Source organism: Erythrolamprus reginae, chromosome 1 (genome assembly GCF_031021105.1).
Source record: "Erythrolamprus reginae isolate rEryReg1 chromosome 1, rEryReg1.hap1, whole genome shotgun sequence".
Classification (NCBI taxonomy): Eukaryota; Metazoa; Chordata; class Lepidosauria; order Squamata; family Dipsadidae; genus Erythrolamprus; species Erythrolamprus reginae.
The window spans coordinates 347785373-347799040 of NC_091950.1; positions in this window are offsets into that span (position 1 = coordinate 347785373).

The window sequence follows — 13668 nt, forward strand, 5'->3', positions numbered from 1 at the left end:
ACCCCAGTCCCTGGGATTGGTGGACACTGGTGTCCCTATCCTAGCCTGGCAATAATGGTTTCCCTCAAATACCAGCAACTCAAAGGGTAATTATGTTCTCTTTGCTGATGATGTTAAACTATTTAATACCTTTGATAATACTTCCACCCTTCAAAAGGACCTTGACCATGTAGCTGAATGGTCTAACAATTGGCAACACCAAATCTCATCCAACAAATGCTCTGCCCTACATATTGGTAAAAAGAATCTGAATACTAAATACACATTTGGACAAACTGAACTCGCAGAGGACCCTCACTCAGCCAATGGCCTAAGTGCCAGAGCCCACTGCAACAGCATTGCCAAAAAAGCACTAAGAGTCACAAACTTAATTCTATGCAGCTTCTTCTCTAGAAATACCGATCTACTAACCAGAGCATACAAAACATTTGTCAGACTAATTCTTAAATATAGCTCAAGGATGGAATCCACACTGCATAACAGACATTAATACAATTGAAAGAGTCCAGAAATACTTCGCAAGAAGTGTCCTCCACTCCTCCTCACACAACAAATTACCTTACTCCTCCAGACTTCAATTACTATGTTTAGAAAATTTACAGCTACTCCGCCTCCAAACTGATTTAACTGTTGTTCATAAAATCATACATCACAATGTACTCTATGTTAGCAACTACTTCACCTTTAACAACAACAATACAAGAGCATGGAATAGATACAAACTGTTCTGCCAGCCTGTCCCAACCGCCCGTAATTACAGGGTAATTGGTCCAGAAAGACACACACCACAGATAGAAGGAAAACCAAAAGTCTTTACCAACACAAAAGCAGAAAAAGCTCCCTTTTTAAATATCAAAGGGATTTTTCTGCTACACACAAGGCACAGGTTAAAGGCAATCCAATTTCTCACCCAGTAACTGGGAAATTGAGTCCAATTCCAAAGTCCAGAAAGTCCACACACAGTCTTGAACAGGGAAACAGCAAAACCACGATCTTGACGAAACTATGAATCAGATAAACTTCCACAAGGCTAAATCAGCATGCTGCTCTTTTTATATGTAGCACTAATTACAGCAGCCCCACCCAACCACAGGTGGCCTCACTTATCTCCTGTAATAATCCTTCAGTTGTTCTCCCCTATGCATCACTCTCCGCATGCGTGGGTCTGTCATAGGTTCTTGTTCAGAATCCAGGGATGATAAGAAAGATTGATCTCCTCCTGGGCTGTCTACCAAACTCCCCTCTTCCCTGTCACTCATACTTCCTTAGTCAGAGAAGATTTTGTCGGCAGATTCTATCAGGAGCAAAACAGGACTGTGGCATGTGGATGTTTCCCCCACATCCACCTCCACATTCCTTGGGGCAGGAGCTGGGCCAGAGTTAACCACAACACAAACTAAATGTAAATCGCTCCAAACTAGACTGCAGAAAATATGATTTCAGCAATAGAGTGATCAACGCCTGGAATTCACTACCGGACTCTGTTGTTTCCTCCCCCAATCCCAAAATCTTCAACCTTAACATTATCTACAATAGACCTCTCCCCTTTTCTAAGAGATCTGTAAGGGGCATGCATAAGTGCACCTTCGTGCCTACCATCCCTGTCCTAATATCTTTTTATCTTTTCTATCTCTACATTATACTTATATTATGTTAAATATACTACAATATTATATTTGTATGACAAACAAACAAACAAACAAACAAATAAATAAAAATAGAAAAGACAAGCCACTTGAATAGCAGAGTGAAACTGTGCATGTGAGAAGTTTTGTACCATTTTCCAAGCATGCCTAGCAAAGAGCATGGAAACCGCCAGGCACATGTACCTTATAAAGATTATTCGCAGCATATGAGTCCCTTTCACCTTTTATCAGAGTCATTCTTAGATTCTAACTAGTAACCTGTGCAAGCAGGTTTTTTTAAAAAAACAACAACCCGCATTTATTGGTTTACTTACTCAGTTTCTATTTTTAGTTTTTCACATCCTAGCTTCCTCAGGAACCTCTTTTATTTACTCCCTGGCAAGTTTTATAATGACATTTAAAAACACCTGGCTCTGTAAATTACCTGTGTTGTTTTTTTCCATGATAAACTCAACAGAACACAGTGTGCCATAGGCCACTACTATTTCCCTATTTGTCTGGGGATTGTGCCATCATACTTCTAATTCTCTGGCAAAGCAACACACAGGGGAAGCATCATTCTGCTAATTCAAATAATGCTCAGATTTTGTCTTTTGATGAATTGCTCAGTTCATTCTCTCATTGTAACTATTCCAAAAATTCTACCGAGCTTTGTCAGTGTAAAACATGGCCTGGAGCCAAATGGAAGGATCTAATGCCTTAGAATGGTAAAGCTGAAACCTTACGCACATGGAATTTAATGCTTACATCAATGCTCACAAGTCTGTACTGTAAGAACTGCAATCCTAAATACACTTACCTGAACATTAATTCATTCATAATTTATTTCTTAGTATGTTCCAAGCAAAGCAGCAGAATAAATTAACACCAGTTCCTCAAATAGAACACACAGACATGGGAAAATGTAGCCCAACTTCTTTTATTTAGAAATAAATATGAATCACTCTTGTGGTGGCAATAATTATTTTTTAATATTACTACACAGTGGGGGTAAGAGCTATTGTTAGCCTGCCGCAATACAATCTTGTGTGATCCCATTGATTTCATAGATCCCTTGAGCATTGTAATTCTTTTGGAGTACCTCCTAGAGATGAGCTTAATCTAATCTTTCTTCTTATCTGATGGGCTTTCCTGCCACCCAGCTAGGCAAGAGCTTTCATAGCACAGAGAAATGCTATGAAAAAGCAGTGGAATCACTCTGGGTCTGTGCCCAGTAGATTGGCTAATGTGGACTTAGGACCTCTGTAGCAGCGAGTGTTGTTTTCTGGAAGTTAGCCAGAACCTAAAGGCAGACCACCACAGCAGAGGTTGTACAAAGTTTTTTTTAGTGAATTTACGAATAGAAAGCGGGGAGATCAAGAAAATCCAGGACCCAGAAATTTTGGATTCAGGAGAAAGGATTTGCCTTGATTTAAATCCAGTTAAATAATTTATGTTAGATCTCTCAGTGGACTTTGATAACATTCACCATAATATCTTGCCAGGCCACTTGCAAGGATTGATACTTGGGGACAGTAATGGTCACGTACGCAGCACCGGTAGAAAAGTTTTGAATTTTTTTCTTTTTTTCCCTTCTGGGCTCTGGCTGTTTTTCCTATTGCAGTAAATGAGGTTGAATGTGTATAATTTTAGAAGAGCCATGCGTGAGTGTGTGTGTGTACATACACTTTATATAGTAGATAATGTATATTTTTGTGTGTCTGTGTTTAATGTGTACGTACACATATGGCATATATACATAGAATTAAATAGTATATTTTGGATATTCAGTAATAGTAAATAGGGAAATTTAGGCGAGGAGAGGCCAAGCACCCTAACCCTAGATGTGAGTGATGTCAAGTTGGCCACCTTTAAACCAGTCACATGACCTTTAAGCACACACCCCGGTCCCATGATCGTCAAGCTGCTCCCACCTGGTCACGTGGAAAGCAAGCCACACCCACAAAATAAGCCACACCCACAGTGTGGTAGTAAAAAAATTTGCAGCCCTTCACTGCTTGGGGGATTATACTGCAACATTCCTTCTCATAAGGCCATTTCCAGTTAATGTGCATGGGAGATTTGCTGACATATATAGGATTATTCCAAGATTAACATTTATACACTTTAACAATTACATACTGGAAGAAATAATCTGTTGATTCTTGGTACAGTGTTTTCATCATACAACTGATGGCCAACTGTCCTTCACCAACCGAGACTTGAATGATAGGAAAGTTATGACCCAATGTCTGATATCTGTAAGGGCATGGTTGGATCAGAACAAGTTTAATTTTGTTAAAGACACTCCTTCCCTGTCTTGCTATATTTAAGATCAGTTCATGTTCATAGCAACTTTTCAAGTTTTAAAATGGGTGGAAATTAGATGAGATGCTATTTCCAGGAGACTTTCCCCTGACATTAGCAACATGACTTTCTTCAATCAATCTACAGAGGACAATCAGAACTGCAGAAAAAACAAACCTGCCTTCCATTGAGGACCTGTATACTGCACGAGTCAAAAAGAGGGCGAGGAAAATATTTACTGACCCCTCGTATCCTGGACATAAACTGTTTCAACTCCTATTCTCCAAACATCGCTAGAGAGCACTGCACGCCAAGACAACTAGACACAAGAACATTTTTTTCCTGAACACCATCACTCTGATAAAGAAATAATTCCTCAACATGTCAAACTATTTACTAAGTCTGTATTACTATTACTACTATTTTTTCTCATCATTCCTATCACCCATTTCCTCCCACTTATAACTGTATGACTGTAACTTGTTATTTGTATCTTTAAGATTTTTATTAATATTGATTGTTCCCTCATTGCTATGACAATCATTAAGTGTTGTACCTCATGATTCTTGACAAATGTACATTTTCTTTTATGTACACAGAGAGCATATGCACCAAGTCAAATTCCTTGTATGTCCAATCACACTAGGCCAATAAGAATTCTCTCTCTCTCTCTCTCTCTCTCTCTCTCTTTCCCTACCTACCTACCTACCTACCTACCTATCTTTTCTCTATGTTGACTAAATTTTCTAAAACTTACTAGGTATTTGCAATTGTCATAACATGGGTCATAATGAAGTTGGGTTAATGCAGGCAAGTGCTTAGAATCCTGTGTTTAGTTACCTATCAATATACCCATTAAACAGAGGTTACAGGTAGAGAACTGCTCTGTGATTTGTCAGTTATGCGATTTCTATTTCTGAACTTTGGTCTAGCTCTCTTCTAAAAAGCACTGTGGCCAGAATAGTGTTATCACCCAGAAAGACCTACATCAATCAAAGCCAATGACATACTTACTTTATATTACACAGCATAGCTTGTCAAATTGGATAAGGTCCCAGAAGAACCAACTTTCAACCTTGAGCTACAAATATTCTCTTGATTTCAGCTCTGGAACTGTGCTGCGTCACATTGTAAACCACTTACAGTTGATTGGTGTACTGACTGCATACCTACTACCATCCCTCCAAACAAGCTCCTCCTGGTGGCATCCCCTTACTGCCTAAGCAGACCCATCATCCCCGTTCTTGGTGTGCCACCGCACAGAACCAGGTTATTTGCAGGAATGTTTGTCTACTGTTGTTTCTCGTTACTCCTCCCTGAGCCATTGAGATGGCATGCTCTGGCTTCCTTCCATTAAGCAATGCCATCTTATGGAATCCAAGAGTTATGCGTTTTCTATTACAGCATTTTCTATTTCTATTGCCATGTGAAACAACATCTACCCAGAGATCCAGATAACCCTGAACCTATTGTTATTTCATAAGATACTGAAGACCTGCTTGTTCCCTCTAGCGTTTGGCCTGGAGTATTAGGTAACCTGTGTTAGTTTAGTTCTCCGTTATTGACACCTTGGTTTAGTTGGTTTGACACTGTTATTTTGTTGTCAGCTTTTCTTTTTAAAAATGATTTTAAAATGGTATTGTCTTTTTCAGCCTCTGCCACATAGTGTGCTGATTGATTGTAGTTATATATTTCTTCAACCAACTTCTGTTGTTTTCTTATTTGAATTTATTGCTCAATATCTAAAGTCACAGTGATGAGGAATGTAGGCATGTAGCTACTTGAATGAGTGAATGAATGAATGAGTGAATGAATCAATGAATCAATGAATCAATGAGTCTAAGGAGAAGGGCGGCATAAAAATCAAATGAATGACTGAATGACTGAATGACTGAATGACTGAATGACTGAATCAATCAATCAATCAATCAATCAATCAATCAATCAATCAATCAATGAAATGGTAACAGAACTAGCCACACATGTCAGGCAACACCTGGCTTTATTTCCCAATTTAAATCAAACTTTTGTGCAGGCTGAGTTTAAAAGAGAAATTACAGAATATATGATGAATATTAAGAGAGTGGCAGTTAGCTTTCATGCAGGCAGATGTCTCTGGACAAGAAAAATGTCTAATCTTATGTGCTGTACAAGCAAAAATGGTTCTGAAGTGCAGATTTTAGTGACCAGAAAAGAGAGCAAGGCCCCCCTGCAGCTGGAAATAGCCAGTATCTTCTGGGTTGATGCCAATCCCTGACAGTCAACAACCACTATATCAGTGAAGCTTGCCAAATTACACCCATAGATTGGGGGAGAGGGGAAACAGTACTGTGAAACTGACACAACTAACAACAACCTTGACAACCTCAAGGTTGTCCTTAATTGTGTCAGTTTCACAGTACTATTTCAGTGAGTACTATGTCAGTGATAAGATGGCAACATTATGAGAATGTGACCAAAAGTGGTTATTGAGGCATGTTTGTCCTGGCAGATATGAGAAGCCAAATGCTGCAGAAGAGAATATTCTCAATTGTTTCATGGTCCAAGAGATGCAAAGAAATGGCTTGTACAGTTCTCTTCTCCAGTGCCTATTTTAGTTTGTATTATAACATTACACACAAAGCAGATCTTTTTTTAGCAATAGATTTCCTTTGAACCAGTTTATAAGTATTTCACCTTTGTCTTTGTGGGTGGCGGTAAACTTCAAGTAGGAGAAAGTCATTAAGAGCTCACCATTAACTTCCTGTTGGTCAGCTTTTATTCTGCTTCCAGAGGTCAAGAATAAATTTTAGAATAATTTTTTTTATTGGCCAATTTTGATTCGACATACAAGGAATTTGTCTTGGTTCATATAGATCAGTGTTTTTCAACCAGTGTGCCGGGGCACACTAGTGTGCTGCGAGACATGGTCAGCTGTGCCGCGAAGCTCAGAGAAAAAGAAAGCAAGAGAGAGATATAGCAAGAGAGAAAGAAAGCAAGAGAGAGAAAGAAAGCAAGAGAAATAAAGAGAGAGAGAGAGAAAGAGAACAAGAGAGAGAAAGAAAGCAAGAGAGAGAACAAGAGAAAGAAAGACAGAGAAAGAAAGAGAAAGCAAGAGAGAGAGAGAAAGAGAGGGAGGGAAGGAGAGAGAGAAAGACATAGAGTGAGGGAGGGAGAGAGAAAGAGAGCAAAAAAGAGGAAGGAAGGGAGAGAAAGAGGGAGGGAGAAAGAAATAGAGTGAAGGGGAGGAAGAGAGAGAGAGATAATTTTTTGTCCAAACTTTTTTTAGCCCCCCCCCCCCCCCCCCGCGCAATGTGCCCCAGGCTTTCGTAAATGTAAAAAATGTGCCGGGGCTCAAAAAAGGTTGAAAATCACTGATATAGATCACCAGCTGTAATCCTTAAATGTGGGATTCCTTATCCTAATGGAAACTTCCAGTGGTGGGATTCAATTTTTTTAGTATTGTTTTTATGGGCGTGGCTTGGTGGCAATGACGTGGCTTGGTGGACGTGGCAGGGGAAAGATACTATGAAATCTCTATTCCATACCCATTCCAGGGGAAGGTTACTGCAAAATCCCCATTTCCTCCCAATCACCTGGGACTTGGGAGGCAGAGAATAGATGGGGGCGGGGCCAGTCAGAAAAGTTCTCTGTACTCAAAATTTCCACTACCAGTTCTCCAAACTGCTCAAAATTTCTGCTACCAGTTCTTCAGAAATGCCCGACCGGTGGCTTAAACCACCGGCCAAAATTGCCCCCGGAGCAGGGGGACACTGCTGGTGGCTCTATGGAGCCCCGAACTTCCGGTTTCCGGCAAAACCGGAAGTTCAGCTTCTGGCAGCGCACCAGGAAGGTGCGCTGCATTCTGGAGGCAAGGGGAGGTCCTTGATTGCCCTATTTAAGGGCGATCCGAGCAGGACCTCCTCCTTGCCTGGCTGCCCCTGAGAAGCGAACACCCGCCCGCCCTCCGCTATCAACAGTGTGTCCTTAGGAGGTTGCTTCAGGGCCAAATAGGAATTTTTTGCGGCCTCCCCTTTAGAGGCGGCCGTTTTTTCGCCTATTCCACATTGACGGTAAGGATGGATTGGTTAGGGGGTGTGGCGCACATACATTTCAGAATAGGCCTCCCTTTGGTCACTGGGGTTTGGCAGGTTAGGGGTGGAAATGGGCAGTAGAAGTGACTGCGCATGTTCCTTTGGGCATCCTTTTAAAGGGTGATGGACCGCCTCTCTCCAGGAACTAGAGGTTGGAACAACGTCGGGGATTGGAGAGAGGATGTCCATAGGAATCACCAGATCCAATTTCCTTTGGGGATTGGAGGGTGAGCTCCTCCCACATGACTAAGGGGCGTGGCCTGGATCCAGGTGAAGGTGGCTACCTTCACCTGGTTCAGCAAGGACGCCCAATGTTGCCAAGGAAGTTTCTGGCAGGAATTTCCGCCCCGTTAGTTTTGGCCTCTGCAGGTCCTTAGTTATGTTGAATTTAAATATTTAAATTTACGTATTTAAAGTTATGTTATTTAAATGTATGTTAATTTAATAAAATGACCCTTTATTTAATCCACAATATGTCTCAGCGTCTTTACTCCGCTTCCGGGGCAACTGGTCACTACCTGCTCTGTAAATTTCTGAACGATGTCATACAACTGTCAAGAGTTCAAACTATTCTTACTTTACAGCATATTAGTGTGCTTCCTACATGGCATATATGAAGGAGGGGCTATGCAATATAACATAATTTTTTTTTAAAGTAATAACTTACTTAATGGTACAAAAATATGCTGAACCAAATTCAAAATTAAGAAAAACTGAATGAAACAGACTCTGATCCACCTATTCTTAGCTGCCAGTCATGCATTATAATAGAATAGAATAGAATAGAATAGAATTAAAATAGAATTTTTATTGGCCAAGTGTGATTGGACACACAAGGAATTTGTCTTGGTGCATATGCTCTCAACGTACATAAAATAAAATGTACATTTGTCAAGAATCATGTGATACAACACTTAATGATTGTCATAGGGGTCAAATAAGCAATGAAGAAGCAATATTAATAAAAATCTTAGGATATACGCAACAAGTTACAGTCATACAGTCAACATGGGAGGAAATGGGTGATAGGAATGATGAGAAAAACTAGTAGAAATAGAAGTGCAGATTTAGTAGAAAGTCTGACAGTTTTGAGGGAATTATTTGTTTAGTAGAGTGATGGCGTTCGGGAAAAACTGTTCTTGTGTCTAGTTGTCTTGGTGTGCAGTACTCTGTAGCGACGTTTTGAGGGTAGGAGTTGAAACAATTTGTGTCCAGGATGCGAGGGGTCAGTAAATATTTTACCCGCCCTCTTTTTGACTCGTGCAGTATACAGGTCCTCAATGGAAGGCAGATTGGCAGCAATTGTTTTTTCTGCAATTCTGATTATCCTCTGAAGTCTGTGTCGGTCCTGTTGGGTTGCAGCACCAAACCAGACAGTTATAGAGGTGCAGATGACAGACTCAATGATTCCTCTGTAGAACTGAATCAGCAGCTCCTTGGGCAGTTTGAGCTTCCTGAGCTGGCGCAGAAAGAACATTCTTTGCGGCGCAGGCGGAGTAATAGTCGGACACAAGGTGTGGGTATAATGGGGTCACTTTTATTCAAACAACTCAACTTAACTTCTTTACCGATTAACTCATTTAAACAATTAACCCCACGTGACCTGCAGGGTGCATAAATCAAATGGGGGCGGAATTAACTTTTAAGCCAATTCAACAGAGCAACACTCGGGCGAGAGCTCCTAAAACTGGGTGCGGGTCCTGGTAAACTACACCTGTCCCCTGCACCATTACCACGCCACCCCTGGCGTGTGGGATGGCTCGCTACTGGACTATGTTAATCACCAGCAAGCGAGCCACAGGAGCGACCCCCTCCCCGAACCCAAGCCGGTCGAGCCCTGTAATCCGAGAAGGAGCTCGCCCCTCACCTCAGTAGAGGTGCCCCTAAAGGAGATCACCAGTTGCTATTTACTTTATTTTCCGCCCCCTATCGGCCACAGCAGGGGGTGAAATTTTAATTTATTCCCCCTGCTCCCCCCCCTGCACATAGATGTGCAGGCACCTCTGCAGGTCCGCTATAAATTTATCGTTCCCTCTGTCGGTCAAGTGTACCCCGTCCTGTCTATACAAGTCTATTAGGGATGCCCTGATGTCTGGATGGTCTATCACTCCACCCCGGCCTGAACTACCCACTTCTTAACCGCTCTGTTTACCCTCTTCCTGGCCCTATCCACCGCCATAGGGCTTCTAGCCTGCCGCCAACTCCTCCTTGGCAGGATGTTGGACCACCACACACACGTATCTGGCCACCGCTCCCAGATCACTTGCAAACCTTCCCAAATGTGCCACAGCAGATCGACACCTGTCATCGATCCCAGATCGTTCCCACCAACGTGCAAAACCAAACCCCTTGCACCTTCCCACTGTTGAATAACAGGGGAAGAACCTCGCGCCACCGTAGGCCACGACGGCCCAGCCACTGAACAACCACTCGCTGATCCATCTCCAGCTGCATGCCGGGCGTCGTCTCATGGGCCCTCCTCTCGGCCCAGTACACCATGCTGTGGCCACATATCAGGATTCTGCGGTGCCTGCCATGTATTCGTTCTAGAGAAAGGGAGGAAGCAGAGCAGCATCAGAAGTGGCGGCCTGGCAAGACCCCCCCCCGCCCCACTCACCTAAGGGCGGATGTATGTCCGGAAGGCCCCAGATCTCCAGCGGCCCACTGTCTTTATATCCAGCCTGCTGAAGCCTTCGACTGCTGCCAACGACGCTGCACCTATCCTGAATGAGTGAGTCCCGTACCGCCTGGGGTCCAAGCCCAGCCTTGCCAGTGCCTTGGATGTGACGGCCCAGAATTGGTACCTGGTAAGGGGTTCGCCGGACACATGACAAAACAGAAAGCCCGGCCCTTCGCCCCTATGGGCCCAATACGCCACCAGAGCCGCCACCGGGCACACCCTCCGGTTGTTAGCCCGGGAAAGTCGGACCGTCACACCTTGACCCCTTTGGTCGGTCTTGGACCGTCTAAGCCTCAGGGACACCGAGCTCCTACTTAATTTGATATCCCTTGTGGTAAACGCGTGGCCGGAACTATCGGCTCGGGAAGCTGCAAGAACCTCACTAACCCGAAAAGCCCCGAAAAACAAGGTCACCGCCACCGCGTGGTACAGTGATGCCTCATACTCATAGCGGCAGAGCCGGCCCCACAGCTCATAAAGCCCCATCAGGTGGGCGAGCTTTAGGGGACGCCTGCTGTCACCCTGGGCCTGACCTTTCTCCCTAATCCAACCCTCCAATGTCTTCCTAATCCTGAAATCCCCTGTGGTGTCCGAAAAGCCCCGTGACTTGGCTACGAAGGCCAAGCCAGCAAGCTTGCCCCTAATCGTCCGGGCAGACAACCCACGGCGACGGTTAAGCGCGCAGAATTCGAGCAGGTGTTCCACCGGGGCAGGCCAAAGCTGATCGTATCTCCTATCATGACGAAAAGCCCAAAATTCCCTACCTGCCCGCTGGTATGATCTCCTGGTGCTTGGGGCTATGGACAAATCCATGGCCTTGCTTACGTCGGCCCTCCAATCAGCCACAGATGCTGTGGGGCTGCTTCCGGGTGCTCCTCGGCCTGTGGGGCAAGCAGCCGGAACCTAGCCAACTGCCCCCTTGACAGTGCATCCGCCACCCCGTTTCTTACCCCTGGAACGTGGTGGGCCCGGAAGAGCATGTTATTGGCTAGGCATCTCGCTACCATATGCCGGACCAAACCCATAACCCGTTCATGTCTAGAAGAGAGTGTGTTCACTACGTGTACTACCACCATGTTGTCACACCAAAAGTGGACCGTCCTCCCGGCAAAACTGGTGGCCCACAGCTCGATGGCCACGACAATTGGGAATAGCTCCAAAAACGTCAAATCCCTGCAGACAGCCTCACCGCGCCACTCCTGCGGCCAGTCAGCCCGAAACCATTTGTCCTGCCATACCACACCAAAACCGGTCGTGCCCGCCGCATCGGACTTCACCTGAAAGTCCGCTTTCAGCAGCATATCCTGTCTCCACAATGACACACCGTTGTACACGTCCAGAAACCTTTGCCACACCCCGAGGTCCTCCCTAACGCTCTTCGACAACCTGATCCTGTGGTGCGGTTTCGTCAAGCCAACCGTCGCCCTATACAGTCTAAACATAAAAGCCCTACCTGGCGCTATCACTCGACAAGCAAAATTTAACAGGCCAGCCAGCTCCTGAACCTGCCTAAGAGTCACCTTCTTAGCGGCTCGGGCAACCCTCACCGCATCCTTGAGTCTCGTCAGTTTATCATCGGGTAGCCTACACGTTTGCGCAACGGAGTCCACCTCGATGCCTAAAAATGTCAGTCTGGTCGAAGGCCCCTCGGTTTTTTCGTGAGCCAAAGGTACGCCTAAATCCAAGCATAAATCCTGAAAACCTGTCATTCCCCGCTGACAATCGTCGGAACCCGCCGGCCCGGCGAAAAGAAAGTCATCCAAATAATGCACGACAGACGCAATGCCTGTACCTTTAACATGTGCCCACTCCAAAAATGAACTAAACTTCTCGAATAGCGAGCAGGACACTGAACAACCCATTGGCAGGGCCCTATCAACAAAGAACCCGCCATCAAACTGAAAACCTAACAGGTCGAAATCCCCCGGGTGAATAGGCAAAAGCCGAAAGGCCGATTTGATATCACATTTTCCCATCAGCGCCCCTACTCCGCACGCCCGGACCATCACGACAGCCATCTCGAATGGTGCGTAGCGTACCGAGCATAGCTCCTCGGGAATGTGATCGTTCACCGATTCACCAGGGGGGAACGACAGGTGATGTATGAGCCTGAACTCTCCCGCGGCTCTCTTGGGCACCACCCCGAGTGGGGACACCTGCAGGAAGGGCAGGGGGGCTCCGAAAAGGGGCCCAAAACCCGGCCCTCACGCACCTCCCTCATAATTTTGTCCCGCACTACGTGGCCCATACCTGCCACCGACCTCAAATTATCCGCCATGCAGGCCCTACGCTGCCCCCTGTATGGGATCCTGAAGCCCACGGAAAACCCCGCGAGCAGAAAATCAGCACCTTTCTTGGGGCGGTAGCCGGTGAGCCAGTACTTCAACCTGTCCAACCTAACGGGGGTTGGGCCCCTTACTTTGAGCTCCTCCCGGTTGGGGTTTGGCAGGGGCCCCGGCGTCTTTGGAGCCGGCCCCTCCCCTTCCCCTGTAACAAGCGGAGGTCGGGTGCCTGCCATTGCACAAGGCGCAGGCGTGGCGAAAACGACAATATGACCTTGAACAGGCCCCCCTGGCGCCATACTCGTAACAGTACGGCGGGCCCCGAAAGGACGAACCAGCCGCACTACGCTGGCCGGAGGCCGGGGTCCCCGTGCCCACCGCCGGGCGGGGAAGAGTAGCCTCCTTGCCAGGCGTCAAAAGCAAATGACCAGTGGGAGTCCGCCCACTGGCCGGGGTCGACGCTTGCTGCGTGGCCTGAAGCCACAAATCATTATGCCTCATATCCCAAGGCCAGTGTCTATTGTGGGCAGCGAACCTACGAAAGGTCTCGTCATATTGCTTCCAAGCCTCGCCCCCAAACTCCTGATAAGCCTTCAGAATCATGTTCATGTACAAGATGAGCTCATGGGTCTTATGGACGTCATCTTCCACAACCACAGAGTGGTAGGCCAAAAATGCATACGCCCACGCCAGAATGCCCT